This window comes from Vombatus ursinus, unplaced genomic scaffold (genome assembly GCF_900497805.2).
Source record: "Vombatus ursinus unplaced genomic scaffold, bare-nosed wombat genome assembly UNPS02014807.1, whole genome shotgun sequence".
NCBI classification, from domain to species: Eukaryota; Metazoa; Chordata; class Mammalia; order Diprotodontia; family Vombatidae; genus Vombatus; species Vombatus ursinus.
In genome coordinates this window covers 38,227,318-38,242,649 of record NW_020954585.1, presented here as the reverse complement: position 1 = coordinate 38,242,649, position 15,332 = coordinate 38,227,318, and positions in this window count along the sequence as shown.

Sequence of the window (15,332 nt, the reverse complement as noted above, 5' to 3'; positions counted from 1 at the left end):
CTTTTGCTGAGACTTTTCTATCATAAGATCATAGGAGAATCAAGGATTTTGAACTAGATGTCAAATAGTACAACTTCAAATTGTACCATGTTTCTTAATTATCAAAAGCTTATTTTTGAATTGCACACACACACATGCACACACATGCATGCATACACACACACAAACAATAGCAAAAAAGTATACTCTATATTGTAAACAATTGTCAAACTGGTATTAAACCTACATAATAGACACCAGAATATGGGCAAGAATTTTTCTTATGTTATTGAACATGAGTTCAGGCCATAAGGAAAAAGACCATTTTTCCCAAACAGGAAAATGAATACATTTTTATTCGAACAACTAAGATGTATTTATTTATGCCTTCTTATGTGCATGACTGCTTGAAAATCACAAGAACACGTTATTTAAAGGTCAGAGGTAGTATTACAGAATAACAGAAGACTCATAGAATCATAGGTCCATAGAACTGGAAGGAGCCTCCCTAGCCTCCTAATTTCAAAGATGAGGACACTGATCGATGATCTAAAATAGATGCCCTATTTCATGAAAATGTGAAAATTCTAGTCTTCATCCTGACAGAATTTTAAGGATCAAGACTACACTATAAGCCTTTGTAAGATTTCTTATTTTTATTTCTTACTTATTTTAGAACACCACATTAAACGTGTCCACCAGCCTTAAAATCATTTTCATTTCTAAGTACCTAATTATTTTTACTATATTTCCTAAATACGTTTACAAATAGAGCTTTTCTTCACTTACTTTGATGCTAAGTTGTTGTTGTTGTTGTTGTTGTTGTTGTTGTGTGTGTGTGTGTGTGTGTGTGTGTGTGTGTGTGTGAATTGGCATGTGTCAATATTTTGGAGTTTCCTGCTTGTAAAAAAAAAGACTAGGTAGTCGAGGAAGAAAAAAACAGTTATGACTACGGATGGAGTAGAGTTGTTACTACCATCTCAACTCTTTACTGCTCTACTTGCAGTTACCATTTCATCACGGGAACTTTAAGAAGAAATGTACCAGGGAGCAACACAGGAGCAACAACATTATCATAGGAACCAAGAGATTTGGGCCGTAGTCACATCACTGCCAAGTCCAGTGACTCTAGATGAGTCATTCATATCTCTGGGTCTCAGCTTTTTCCTCTATTTAAAAAATATGTCAGATGAGACCATTAATTAAAAAAAAAAACCTTCCTCTGCCTCCTTCCCTGAGTTCTAAAGTTAGGTTTCTGTTTTGTCTTGTTTTTTAATTTTAATATTCCATAGACTTCCAAATTCTCAGAGTAGATAAGAGCCCTGAGAGGCCAAGTAGTTCAAAACATACATATACACAAATTTCTCCTGACATCCTTGGTGACAAGTCCTCTAGCATCTAAATAAACATTTCCAATGAGAAGTAATTCACCAACTCACAAGATAGCAAATTTTACTATTAGATAGGTCTCATTGTTAGAAAATTCCTGCTGTAACTCACTTCTTCACTTCTACTTATACCCTTTGGAGATAGTCTTTTAAATACCAGAAGATTGCTTTTAACTTCCTCCCAGTTATTTTTTTTTCTATTAGAGTGTCCCTTCTATTATCCTAATCTTCAATTGCTCCTATGTTTAGGTTGCTTCCCTACTACCTACAACCATGTCCACGTCTCTTCCAGTCTCAAAAACTTCTTGCTTGATCCAGCCATCCATGTTAGCTATCTTATATCTCTCCCCTTTTTGGGGGTAAAACTCCTTGAAAAGTTGATCTAAGATGTCTCTACATCCTTTATTCTCATGCTTGAGCCAGTTAGGAAGCACAGTGGATAGATACTGTACTGGGCCTGTAGTCAGGAAGACCTGAGTTCAAATTCACCTTCAGAAAATTACTTGTTGTGTGAGCAAGTGACTTAATTTCTATTTGCTTCAGTGTCCTAAACTGTTAAATGAGGATAGTAATAGCACTTATCTCCAATTGTTGTTGTGAGGATCAAATGAGATAAATCTTTGTAAAGCACTTAGCACAATGTCTGGCACATATTAAGTATTTAGTAAATTCTTGTTATTCTTACTCATTCCTGTTTTTAACTCTTCGCAGTCTGGCTTCCAATTTCATAATTCAACTGAAACTACTCTCTCCAAAGTTACTAATGATCTCTTAATTGAAAAATATATTGGCCTTTTCTCAATCCTCATCCTTCTTAACCTCTCTATATTCTTTGACACTACCATTCCTTTCTTGATACTATCTTTTCTCTAGGTTTCTGTGACACTGTTCTCTCCTAGTTTTCCCTCTACCAGTTTGCTTCTTCTCTGTCTCATTTAGTGGACCTTCATCCATGTTATACCCACTATCTGAGAGGGTCTACTCTACCAAGGCAGTATTCTGGGGGCCCTCTTCTCTTCTCCCTCTACTCCCTCATCAGCTCACATTGTTTCAATTAATGTCTCCCTGCAGGTGATAATCAGATCTATTTGTTTAGCCCTAATCTTTCTTGACCTCCAGTTTTGCATTTCAAACTGCCTTTTAGACAATTAAAACTGGATATATTGTAGATATCTTAAACTCTGAATGTCCAGAACTGAACTAATTATCTTTACCCAAAATCATCCCCTCTTCCTAACTTCCATATTACTGTGAAAGGTACTACCATCCTTCCGTTCACCCAGATACACGACCTCTCCCCCAGTGGTAAATGCTTGTTGTTTCTATTCATATATGACTCCTCGCTTTAATCCATCCTCCACTCAGCTGTCAAATTGATTTCTCTAAAGCACATGTCTGATCATACCACCACCATCTCCCACATTCTATCAAATCTAGTGTCTCCCTATTATCTCCAGGATCAACTATAAAGTCTTCTGTTAATGGGTAGGCAGGGACCATACTATAAAAATGACAATTTTATTTAAACTGATTTATATATTCAATTCCATCCCAATTAAATCACCAAAAATATCACTGAATTAGAAAAAAAATAATAATGAAATTCATTTGGAAGAACAAAAAGTTAAGAATATCAAAGGAACAAATATAAAATGTAAAGCAAGGAGATTTAGCAGTGCCAGATCTTAAACTATATTATGAGGCAATAATTATCAAAAATATCTGATACTGGCTAAGAAAAAGAAAGGTAATTATGGGTAATTTTTTTCTAAAAGCATCATGTTTGTCCTTCCTTATAGCACAATAGTATTCCATCAAAGTCATTCATTCAACAATTCCCTGACTGATGGTCATCACTTCAGTTTCCAATTCTTTCCCAGCACAAAAAGAACTACTATAAATATTTTATACATATAGGTCCTTTTATTTTTCTTTTTTTTGTATCTCTTTAGGATAGAGACTTAGTAGTTACATTTATTTTTTCTTTTCTTTCTTTTTTTGGCTAGGCAATGGGGTTAAATGACTTGCCCAGGTTCACACAGCTAGTAAGTGTTATGTGTCTGATGCTGGATTTGAACTCAGGTCCTCCTGACTCCAGGGCCAGTGCTCTATCCACTGAGACTCCTAGTTGCCACAGTAGTTATATTTCTAGATCAAAGGGTATGCACAATTTGATTGCACCTTTGGGCACAGTTCCAAATTGCTCTCCAGAATGGTTGGATCAGTTTACAACTCCACCAACAGTGCATTAGTGTCCCAATTTACCCATATCCCTTCCAACATTTGTCATTTTCCTTTTCTGTCATATTAGCCTATCAAATAGTTGTGGGGTGGTACCTCAGAGTTGTTTTAATTTGCATTTCTCAAATCAGCAGTGATTTGAAGCATCTTTTTAATTTGGCTATACATAGCTTTGATTTCTTCATCTGAAAACTGCATGTTCATATCCTTGGATGTATTCTTATAAATTTTATTCAGTTCTTTAGATATTTGAGAAATGAGGCCTTTAACTAAGAAACATAGCATAAATCCCCCCTTCGCCCAGTTTTCTGTTTTCCTTCTTATCTTGGCTACATTGGTTTTGTTTGTGCAAAAACATTTTTTAATTTGATATAATCAAAATTATCCATTTTACCTCTTGTAATGCTACCTCCTGTATAGTCATAAATTCTTCCCTTATTCATAAATTGAGAGGGAAAATATGCCACACTCCCTTAATTTGATTATGGTAACATCATAAATGTGTATCCCCATTTTAACCTTATCTTGGCATATAGTATGAAATGTTGGTTTATACCTGTTGTTGTTGTTGTTGTTGTTGTTGAGTGGTTTCAGTCATGTCTGACTCTTTATGACTCCATTTAGTGTTTTCTTGGCAAAGATACTGGAGTGGTTTGCCATTTCCTTCTCCAGCTCATTTTCCAGATGAAGAGCTGAGGCAAACAGGGTTTAGTGAGCTGCCCAGGATCACACAGCTAGTATGTGTCCAAAGCTGGATTTGAATCTAGGTCTTCCTGACTCCAGGGCTGGTGATCTATCTGTTGTACCACCTAGTTGTCCTGGTCTTTACCTATGCCAAACTGTTTTCCAGTTTTCTCAGCATTTTTTTCAGTTAGTGATTTCTTGTCCCAAAATCTTGAATCTTTGGGTTTTTCAAACACTAGATTACTGTGGTCATTTACTATCGTGTATTGTGTACCTAATCTTTTTCATTGATCCACCACTTATTTCTTAGTCAGTACCTGATTATTTTCATGCTTACTGCTTTATATTACAGCAGCCCATTCAATTGCCCCCATGGCCAGCTCCTGGCTTGCTTGTTCTTGGCCTGCCCTGGTACAACCTTTGCTAGACTGTGCTCCACTTTCAATCCAGAGAGACAGGCCTTTCCTGATGACCTTCTAAGTTGTCTTGGACTGGAAAATTGTTTTATGTCATCCTTTTGTTTGTCCTGCAGCTTCAGAATTTATTTTGAGGCATTATTTTAATGTTGTTTGGAGGGGAAATTGGAAGAGCTCAGGTGAGTTGCAATTTGGCATCTTATCTCTGTCCCCTCTTAATGGTTTCCTTCTGAAAGTACTTCCAATTTACCATGCATGTATCTTCTTCATAACAGTTGCTTGCATGTTTTCTCTTCTGTTAGACAGTGAGCCCCTCCAGAAAAGCAAATATTTGCCATTTACCTTTCTTTGTATTGTTGGTGCTTAGTACAGTAGTTGGAACATAATAGGCACTTAATAAATGCTAGTTGACTAATTGACTGATTTGTCTATGCTAACTGTTCTCAATTCCATAAACCAGTGCTTGTATAACATATCAAGTATTCTAAAAAATTTGTTCAAGTTCACTCCAGTTTGTCTCTTTCTTCCTAGAACATAGTACCTAATCTTGAACACATTATGCCAGATATTATCTAATCAAGCAAGAGTACAGTGCAGCTATGACTTCTTATTTGCAGATCACATCACCTTTCTTCATATAGTTAAAAATAACATCAACTTTTTGGTTGTCATGTCATACTATTGACTTGTAATCAGTTTGCAATCTATATAAATCTTCAGATATATTTTGAACCAACTTAGGTCAACCCATCTTTCTCCTATAACGGCAATATGATGAAGTGAAAAGTGTGTTGGATTCTAGTTCCACTTCTGACATTTGCTGTCTCTGTGATCAAAAGTAAACTCTTTGTTTCATCATTTTTAAACTGGAGGAAATTATATTAGCACAATTTATATTGCAATAATACCATGAGGAAAATGCATTGAAAGATTTTAAGGCCTAAGAATAGGAATTGGACCTAAGATGTCACTGATACAGGAAACTCACACATAAGCAAATTCCCTCTGCCAATGCATGTTGGCATCTTCTCTGCAACTTATAGCTTTTGAGAGTTGCATAAAGCAAAAGTATGTTCAAGGATTTGCCCAAGATTCCCCAGCTAGTATGTTTAAAAGTCAGAATTTTATACCTTCAGAGGTATTTCTCTATTCTCTGCACCATCACTGAAAACTTTAAATAATTTTATAAATGCAAGTTATTGTTATTATGAAACTGATTTTATTTAATTGCAATGGTAGACTATTCCATGCCTTCCTATTGAATTCATCTTCCTTGATTTGGCTCAGTGTTCCAATCTACTGAGACATACTTTCATCTGGTTCAGTTACAAAATGTATTAACTATCTACCACACATTTGTGTTATTTGAAAGCCTGAAAAGCTTGCTTTTTTATTGGTAGATCCAAGTATTGATAAACATATGGACAGGTAGGTAGCACAGTGAACAGAAGTCATGAAAACTCGAGTTCACTTGACCTTAGACACTCATTAGCTGTGTGATCCTAATCAAGTCACCTAGCTTTTGCTTGCCTCAGTTTCCTCATCAGCAAAAATAGGGATAATAATAGCATCTCCCTCCAAAGGTTGGCAACTATTTTGTTTCCCTTAGCACTTGTAGCCGACCTCAGCTCATTCTGAGCCTTAGAGATCCCAACACCCTGACACCATTCTTGTAACATTATGCAACTATTTGATAATGATCATCAGCTACATTCCTTTTCTTCCATCTATATACTCATCTTATATTTTCAATCTTATTCCCTGTGTGGTCAGTCATATGACTGTTCAGTCAGCTACTTACTTTCTACCTTACGATACTCCTTTGTATTGGTGACATTAAGAAGTCATTCTTGAGAGTGGTCTATCTCTCTAGGGATAACTTTTTCTTGTAGCATGTTATGTCACTGAGCCTAGCCATCTTTTTTGACAAAACTCACTTAAACTGACTCTTCCAAAATCCAGTTGTGTTTTAGTTTATGCTTAGTCTTTCTGTTCTCAGCTAACACAAATTCTAAAGTAATTTTCCTTTTCTACCAAGGTTCCATGTTTTCACCTCTGAAGCCAGTTCTTCTTTATTGGTTTGAATCAGGAGTAGTCCCATTGGTCTCTTCTTATTCCTTGAATATTGAAATTATAATTTTGGCATGATCAATTTTTCAGCTACTCTTCTTTCAGCAGAAAGGTAGCTCCAGCAGATGTGCACATAGTTAAAACCTTTGATTACTACAATATGATTCCTTATGCCAAGGTTTCTAATCTGATTACCAAAATTAGTGTTTCCATTTCCTGTTCAGACCATCTATAACATAAGATTATGACAATTTGACTTCTCTATCTTGACTCTTACTTGACCATCAACCAAATCAGCATCATATTTCCTAGTCTCACAGAACACTATTTTCCTGTGTATCCTCACTGAAATCTATGTTCTTCATATGTAGTATTCCTTTTTCCCCTTTAATCTAGTCTCTTCCCTTTAAATTAGATATATCCTTCCAAAATCATATAATATTCATTGAAATCATCCAATCAAATCTCAGAGATGACTCCTAAATCTATATATTTGGACATAAGGAATTACATCTTTAAATACCGGCTACATGTGAGATACGTCCACCTGGAGGTCCTATTAAAAGGTTAACATGTCCAGATGGAAATCATCAGTTTTTCTAACAAATCAACCCTTCCTCTAAACTTCCCCATTTCAGTTCAGTCCAGGACATCTTTATTCCTAAGTAATCCAAGTTGGTAACCTCAGTTTCATGTGAGACTTTCATATTCCTCCTTATTAAACATTAGACCAGTTACCAACTATTGATTTATATACATGCAATATTTTTCTCATCAATTCCCTGATCACTTCTCACATGGCCCATCATTACCCTCACCTCCCAGTTCAGTGTCTCATTACTTTCCCTCAAACCTGTTGTAACCATCTCCTAAATGGTACTCCTGCTTCCATTCTCTCCTTTAAATATTCAACTTCCAAAAAACTACCAAAGTAGTTGGTTTTTTTTGCTTTTTGTTTGTTTGGTTTTTTTGTTGTTTTTTTTTTAGAAAAAGCCATTAAGTTTATTTGACAGTAAAAACATCTTTGGTAACTTTGAAAAGAACAATTTTTTATAGTTTTTTATTTTTCTGATTACATGTAAAGACAATTTTTTTCACATTGATGTAACACTTTATAGAATACAAGTCCCATTCAATAATAATCAAAAAATTATAAACTCTTTTTAGTTTTCAACATTCATTTTTTTCCTTAATAGTACTCTATTTTCCCCTAATTATATTTAAAGATAGTTTTCAACATTCATATTCATATATTTATAAGATTTGATTACCAATTTTTTATCCCTCCTTCTCTCCCTTCATCCCTTCATACTCCCACCTACAAGATAGCAAGTAATCTGATATAGGTTATACATATACAATCATGTTAAACATATTTACACATTAGTCATGTTGTGAAAGAAGAATCAGAACAAAAGGGAAAAACCATAAGAAAGAAAAATATGAAGAAAAATGTGAAAATAATATACTTCTATCTGCCTTCAGATTCAAAAGGTGTTTCTCTGGACATGATTAGCATTTTCCATCACAAGTCTTTTGGAATTGTCTTGGATCATTGTATTGCTGAAAAAAGCTAAGTATATCATAGTTAGTCATCTTGCAATGTAGTGATTGCTGTGTACAGTGTTCTCCTGATTATTCTTACTTTACTTGGCATCAGTTCATTTAAATCTTTCCAGGTTTTTCTGAAATCTACCTGCTCATCACTTCTTATAGCACAACAGTATTCCATTACATTCATATACCAAAACTTGTTCAACCACTTCCCAATTGATGGGCATCCCCTCAATTTCCAATCCTGTGCCACCACAAAAAATAGCTGCTAAAAATATTTCTGCACGTGTGGGTCCTTTTCTCTTTTTTATGATTTCTTTGAGATGAAGACCTAGAAGTACTACTGCTGGATTAAAGGGTTTGCAGTTTTGTTGCCTTTTGAGCATAGTTCTAAATTTCTCTCCAGAATGGATGGATCAGTTCACAACCCCACCAACAATGCATTAGTGTTCTAGTTTTCCTACATCTCTTACAACCTTTACCATTTTCCTTTTCTGTCATATTACCCAAAATGATAGGTGTGAGGTGGTACCTCAGAGTTGTTTTAATTTGCATTTCTCTAATAAATAGTGATTTAGAATTTTTTATAAGATTATAGATAAGTTTAATTTCCTTTTCTGGAATTTGGCTACAAAATTCTTTGTAGTTGTCATTTTGGGATCTCTTTCAGGTGGTGATTGGTGGATTCTTTCAATGACTATTTTACTTTCCAGTTCTAGGCTATCCAGGAAGTTTTCTTTGATAATTTCTTGAAAGAAGCTGTCCAGGCTTTTTTTATTTCTTTTATAATGGCTTTGAGGTAGTCTAGTAGTTCTTAAATTATCTCTCTTGGATCTATTTTCCAGGTAACTTTTTTTCAATGAGATATTTTACATTTTCTCATATTTCTAATTCTATTCATTTTGTTTGACTGATTCTTGATGTCTCATAGAGTCATTAGCTTCCACTTACACAATTCTAATTTTTAAGGAATTATTTTCTTCATTTAGCTTCTGTGCTTCCTTTTGCATTTAACCAATTCTAATTTTTAAGGAGTTGTTTTCTTCAGTGGGCTTTTTTTCCCTTTGGCCAATTGTATTTTTTAAGGAATTATTTTCTTTAGTCAATTTTTGTCCTTCCTTTTCCAAGCTGTTAACTCTGTCTTGCATACCTCTCATTTCTTTTCCCAATTTTTCTTCTACCTCTCTTATTTGATTTCTAAAATACTATTTGAGCTCTTCCAAGGAGGTTTTTTGGGCTTACAACCAATTTATATTTTCTTTTGAGGTTTCACACATAGGCATTTTGACAATGTTGTCTTCTTCTGAGTTTGTGTTTTTATCTTCCCTTTCACCATAGTAGCTTTCTATGGTCAAGGCTCTTTTTTGTTTCTTGTTCATTTTTTGCCTATTTTATGGCTTTTAAAGTTGAGTTCTGCTCATGAAGCACAGGGGGCACTGACCCAAGCTTTTTTTTTTTTTTTTTTTTTTTGCTGAGAGCCAGGGGCCTGGTCACTGGTTTTATACTCTAGGGTCTCAGGTGCTGGTGGCTTCCTTACTGTGCTGGGATGGCCCAGACTAGTCACACCCGTTGTTTCCTGGGTTCTGGGGCTGACAATTTGCCTTCTGCACTGGAACTAGAATCCTCAGACCTGGTCTGTTGTGCTATTGGCCCACTGAGTCAGGACCTAGGGGCTTCAGTCGCTTATCTATCCTATAGGTAAGAACTTCCTGCTGGCTCGCCCAGATATCATCTGTGCTGTGCTGTGTTCCCATTTTACTCAAGAGAGACAGACCTTTCCTGAAGTCCTTCTAAGTTATCTTAAGCTGGAAAATTGTTTCAGTCTGACTTTTTGTAGGTTCTGTCACTCCAGAATCCATTTAGGGGCTTGATTTAATATTGTTTCCTCTCAAGTGAAGATAAAATCCTATGTGCAAGGATTACTTTATTTTGTTTAATAAATATTGAACATCTAGCACATAGTATTTTCTAAAAGTTTGCTTAATTTAATTGAATGTCAACACAACCAAATGAGCTTTCAAGTTGACCTTACTTTTTATCTTTCATTTCTCCATTTCTACACACACTTTCACTCATGGAATGGGAATGACTCAGGGTTTCCAAAGAATATGCTGTTGGAGAATCAGCTCCACCAAATTTTACTATGCTTGAAATACTTCAATAATAGATACTGAAAATAAGCTATGTATGCTTTCCAAGAATTATTCTAGTGAGCTATGGAGAATCTCTTCATTAATAAGCTGACTATTTGGTGCTGGTGAATTCTTCAGTCACAGCAACTCATTAAAGAAAAAAAATATTTAAAGTGCACCCGTCCTTTGTTGCTTTTTTTATTCTTCTGTAGTGGTTAAGGTAAAATAATGTAACAGGGGGAAAGAGAGTCCTAAGAATCAGAATTTTTAGTATGAACATCAACTTCATTTTTGATAACCTAATGTGAAATCATTTTCCAATGGCCAATGAGTGGAAGAAACAAATCTTATTAATCTTGATATTTTCACTGTAAGTGACACTAAAAGGCAAAAGGAAGTTGCAACTAAATAGAAGAATGGCTCACAAGTTCTCTTGGGAAAGACAAATAAAGGAGATGCCAGAGTTGCTTTTTATCCCTTACTTAGATGCAACTAGTAACACAATATTGGGTCTGGAGTCAGGAAGACCTGAGTTCAAATCTGGCCTCAGAGACTTATTAACTATGTCACCTTGGGAAAATAATTTGACTTCTGATTACTTCAGTTTTTCAACTATAACATGTGGATAATAATAACACCTACCTCTCAAAGTTGTTGTGATAATCAAATGAGATTTTTGTAAAAAGTGCATAGTGTAGTGCTTGATGTATGATGGGTGTTATGTAAATGCTTATTTCTTTCCCTTCCTCTTCCCTTTCTTCTTTCCCTTCTACAGCAGCAAGAAACATCATTTCATGGAGCATTTAGTCATTTCATATTGCAGTGCTCATAAATATATGTGAAATGAAAATCATGAAAAAATGCAGCTACCAAAATCAACAGCATTTCCTTATGTCAACAATAAATATAGGATGGAATAATAGTAAAGAAAGTATCATTTAAAGCAACTGCAAAATACATAAAATGTCTTGGAATTTAATTTACCAAGACATTTATAGATACAAATGTAAAACACTCCTTTAAAAATAACTAGATGGATATCTGGTGCTAATAGCCAGGCCATCACAATATGATTAAAATTGTGATAATAACTAAATTAATTTAGAGATTTAGTTCTACACAAATAAAAGTCCTAAGGGACTACTTTATGGCACAGAACAAAATAATAAATTCAAAAAATAATTTTGGGTGGGGAATCTAAAATCTAAGTGGAAATAAAAATTAAAAAGTAGGAATTAAAGAGAAATGATACTTTTAGACCTAAAATTATGCTATATATTAAAAATTTCCAGGAACTTTTAGTACTTGTTTTTCAAAATATGCAATATAATATATAGGTGAACAGACTAGAAAAGGAACAAAGAGAAACAATTGAACTCACTGAACCACTGTTCAAAAAATTTGTACTACAAATTACTTTGGAAAAGAACTCTGTATTTGAAAACAACTGCTGGGAAAATTGAATAAAAGGTATTATAGAATTTAAGTTTAGACCAACATTATGTACTATATACTCATGATAAGCTCAAAATTGATATACAAACTGAATGTTAAAGGTCAAAGCATTTTTAATCTTATTTAATATTTTGTTTTTCCCAATTACATGTAAAAACAATTCTGACATTCTTTTTTTTCAAATATTGAATTTCAAATTTACTCCCTTCCCTCTTGCCCCTTCATTGAGAAGGTGAGCAATTTGACATAGGTTATACATGTGTGGTCACGCAAAACACATTTCTATGTAAGTCATTCTGCAAAAGAAAATACAGACAAAAATATACAAAAAAATAAGGAAAGTTAAAAAAAAGTGTCTGATCTGTATTCAGGTTGTGCCAGTTCTTTCTCTGAGATGAACAACACCTTTCATCATAAATCCTATGGAATTGTCTTGGATCATTGTATTGCTGAGAATAGCTAAGTTATTCATAGTAGATAATCATAAAATATTGCTGTTACAGTATACAATGTTCTCCTCATTTCACTTTGTGCCAATTCAAGAAAATCTTTCCAGGTTTTTTTGAGAGCATCCTACTCATCATTTCTTAAAACACAATAGTATTCCATCACAAGCACATACCACAATTTGTTCAGCCATTCTCCAATTGATCGGCATCCTCTCAATTTACAGTTCTTTGCCACCACTAAAAGAGCTACTATTAATATTTTTTGTACACATAGGTCCTTTTCCTTTTTATGTCAAACTATTTTAAAAAATAGAAGAGAATCAGACTAAGTACCTTTCACATATATGGTTAAGAGGTGAAATTCTTAACCATGCAAAGGATAGAATGATCATAAAGGTTAGTAAAGGTAACATTGATTGTATGGAATTGAAAAGGTTTTCAGTAATAGAAAATTCATTCAACTAAGGTAAGAAAGCAGTTTTTGCTTGGGAAAATATTTGCATCAAATATATCAAATATAGATCTTATATTTAAAATGGTTAAGAAACCAACACAAACATATAAGACCAAACCCATTCCTCAACGGATAAGTACTCAAAAGAAATGGGGGGAAATACTCAAAAGAAGATGTATAAGCTATCAACAATCACATGAAAATTGCTCCAAATGACAAATAACAAAATAAACATGAAAATAATTCTGAGGTACAAGCTCATATTCAGAAAATTAGCAAAGATGACAAGTCAGTATTGGAAGTTTTATAAAAATACAAGCACTCTACTAATTTGGAACTATGAAGTAGTATGAATATTCTGGGAAGTAATTTGAAATTTGCAGAAGAAAAAAGTGACTAAAACATTCACTTCAATACAGTGTCTTTACTGAGACAGTCAGCAACAGCAAGGACAGTAAAAAATGTGGCTCAGGAGTGAAAAGGAGTGTGTGTATGTGTGTGTGTGTGTGTGCATGTGTGTGTGTGTGTTTGTACATATATATGCATATATATCATAAATTCTTTCCTCAAAAAATAATCAGAGTGCACTTAACATGTCAACTACTAAAGGAGGAAGTCAGCAAAAATACAATTATACTTGACCAGAAAGGATTTTTTTTAAATTACTGGTGTGGGTGTTAGATCTGAAGCTGAATTCTGTGTGCAGCTAAACCAACAACTTAGCACAGCAAAGATTAAAATTTATACAAAACTGAAAGGAATAATAAAGATGAAGGAAAATATCCTGTGTAATTAGAGTAAGTCCAATCTGGCCTATTGAAACAAGTTTTTGACACCAATAAAAGTTAAAAAAATGGATAATGGAAAGGACATTAAACACTGAATATAATAATTTCATGCAGATATAGCTAATATAATTTAATTGTTAAAACATCGTGAACAAAAGAGGCTAAAAACTACCTTAATCAGTAAATATATAATCTATCTTCCAAATACAGAAAAAATAGAGAGAGAAACATAGAAACCAAGGAGACCTTACTTTAAAATATAAACTTTTTGTTAAATCTTCCAGAGGAAAATGTAAAAGATTATAAGCAATATTGCTTCATAAAGCAGCAAGAAACAGTGTCAAGGAAAGAGGGAGGAGGGAGAAAATTTAAGGAAACTTTTGAAATAAGCAAAGAATAAGTAAAATCATCCTAAAGATATGTGAGGATAAGAATAAAATGAAAGAAGTGTATACAAATAGACAAGATCCACAAAAAAAAATCTTTTTGTTTTATTTATTTTTTTTTCACCATTAAGGAAACAGGAAATATCACATCTGGATTCTAACATGGTCTAGAGTAAATGGAAATGCCACTGAACAAAACAAAAAACAGAAAGGTAGTTTAACTGGGGCAAATATATGCTGAAGAGATCTATTTTGAAAGAAATACAATTTTGAGAGTTTGGAGCTATTTTAAAGGCATCCAAAGAAGATGTTAAAGAAGTTAATAATGATGCAGGAAAAAAGTCAAGACAAAGAAAGAAAAATTTTAAAATATCAACAGCAGTATAACTATCTGCAATGTACTGTCATATTTATATTTCATTCAGTTAAAATAATCTATTCACCCACCCTTGATGAGATAAGAGTATAATGGTCAAATGATGTTCCACAGAAGACCACATTTTCACCATCACAAAATTAGCTAAAAAATTCGGAGAATGCGAGATTCCACAGTCAACTAATTAATAAATGTTAGGCGCTATGCTAGGCACTGAGGTTACAAGGAAAAATGAATAAAGCAATCTTTTCACCTCAGTTAGCTTATATTCTGTGCAGATTATGTGTCAACTACTAAAAACATTCAGTAGAGTGAAACACTGCATTGAAGGCTTCCTTACAACAGCTTTCCCAAGCATGTGTCAAAAACTATACAACATTCCTTGAAAGATAAAGTAGCAGATATAACTTTTTTTGATAATACTGTATATGAAAAACAATAAGAGAAGTATAAAACCAGAAGAAGGATAAAACAGAGACAACTGTTAATGTCATCTTTGAGTGTGAAAACTGTGTTCAAGTAAAAGAAAAATTCCCTGACGATTGGTTATGTTCTCCAGATGCATTTATTTTCTAATGACATTGGACCAATCACCAAGCCTGGGACTATTCAAGATGCTAAATGAATCCCATAACTTGTCAGTGGAAGGGCTTATCCACACCAATTCCTCACACCAATGTAATTTGAGATTTGGGCAGATTATAAAATGCATTTACATGAATATGTCTACTTACATTGAACTCAACCTCTGTACCAACTTTTAATTCAGAATAAGAAGAGATAGAGAAATCCTTTGAAAACTTAAGCAAGCTAGTCAATAAGTAAAGAAAAATTAAGGAAAGAGTAGTTTTTCTATACTCTTCATTAGCCAGGCCAAAGATGGAATACTATTTTCAATTCTGTATGTCACATTATACTTTGATAAGCTAAAAACAATATAGAATAGGGTAACCAGGATGG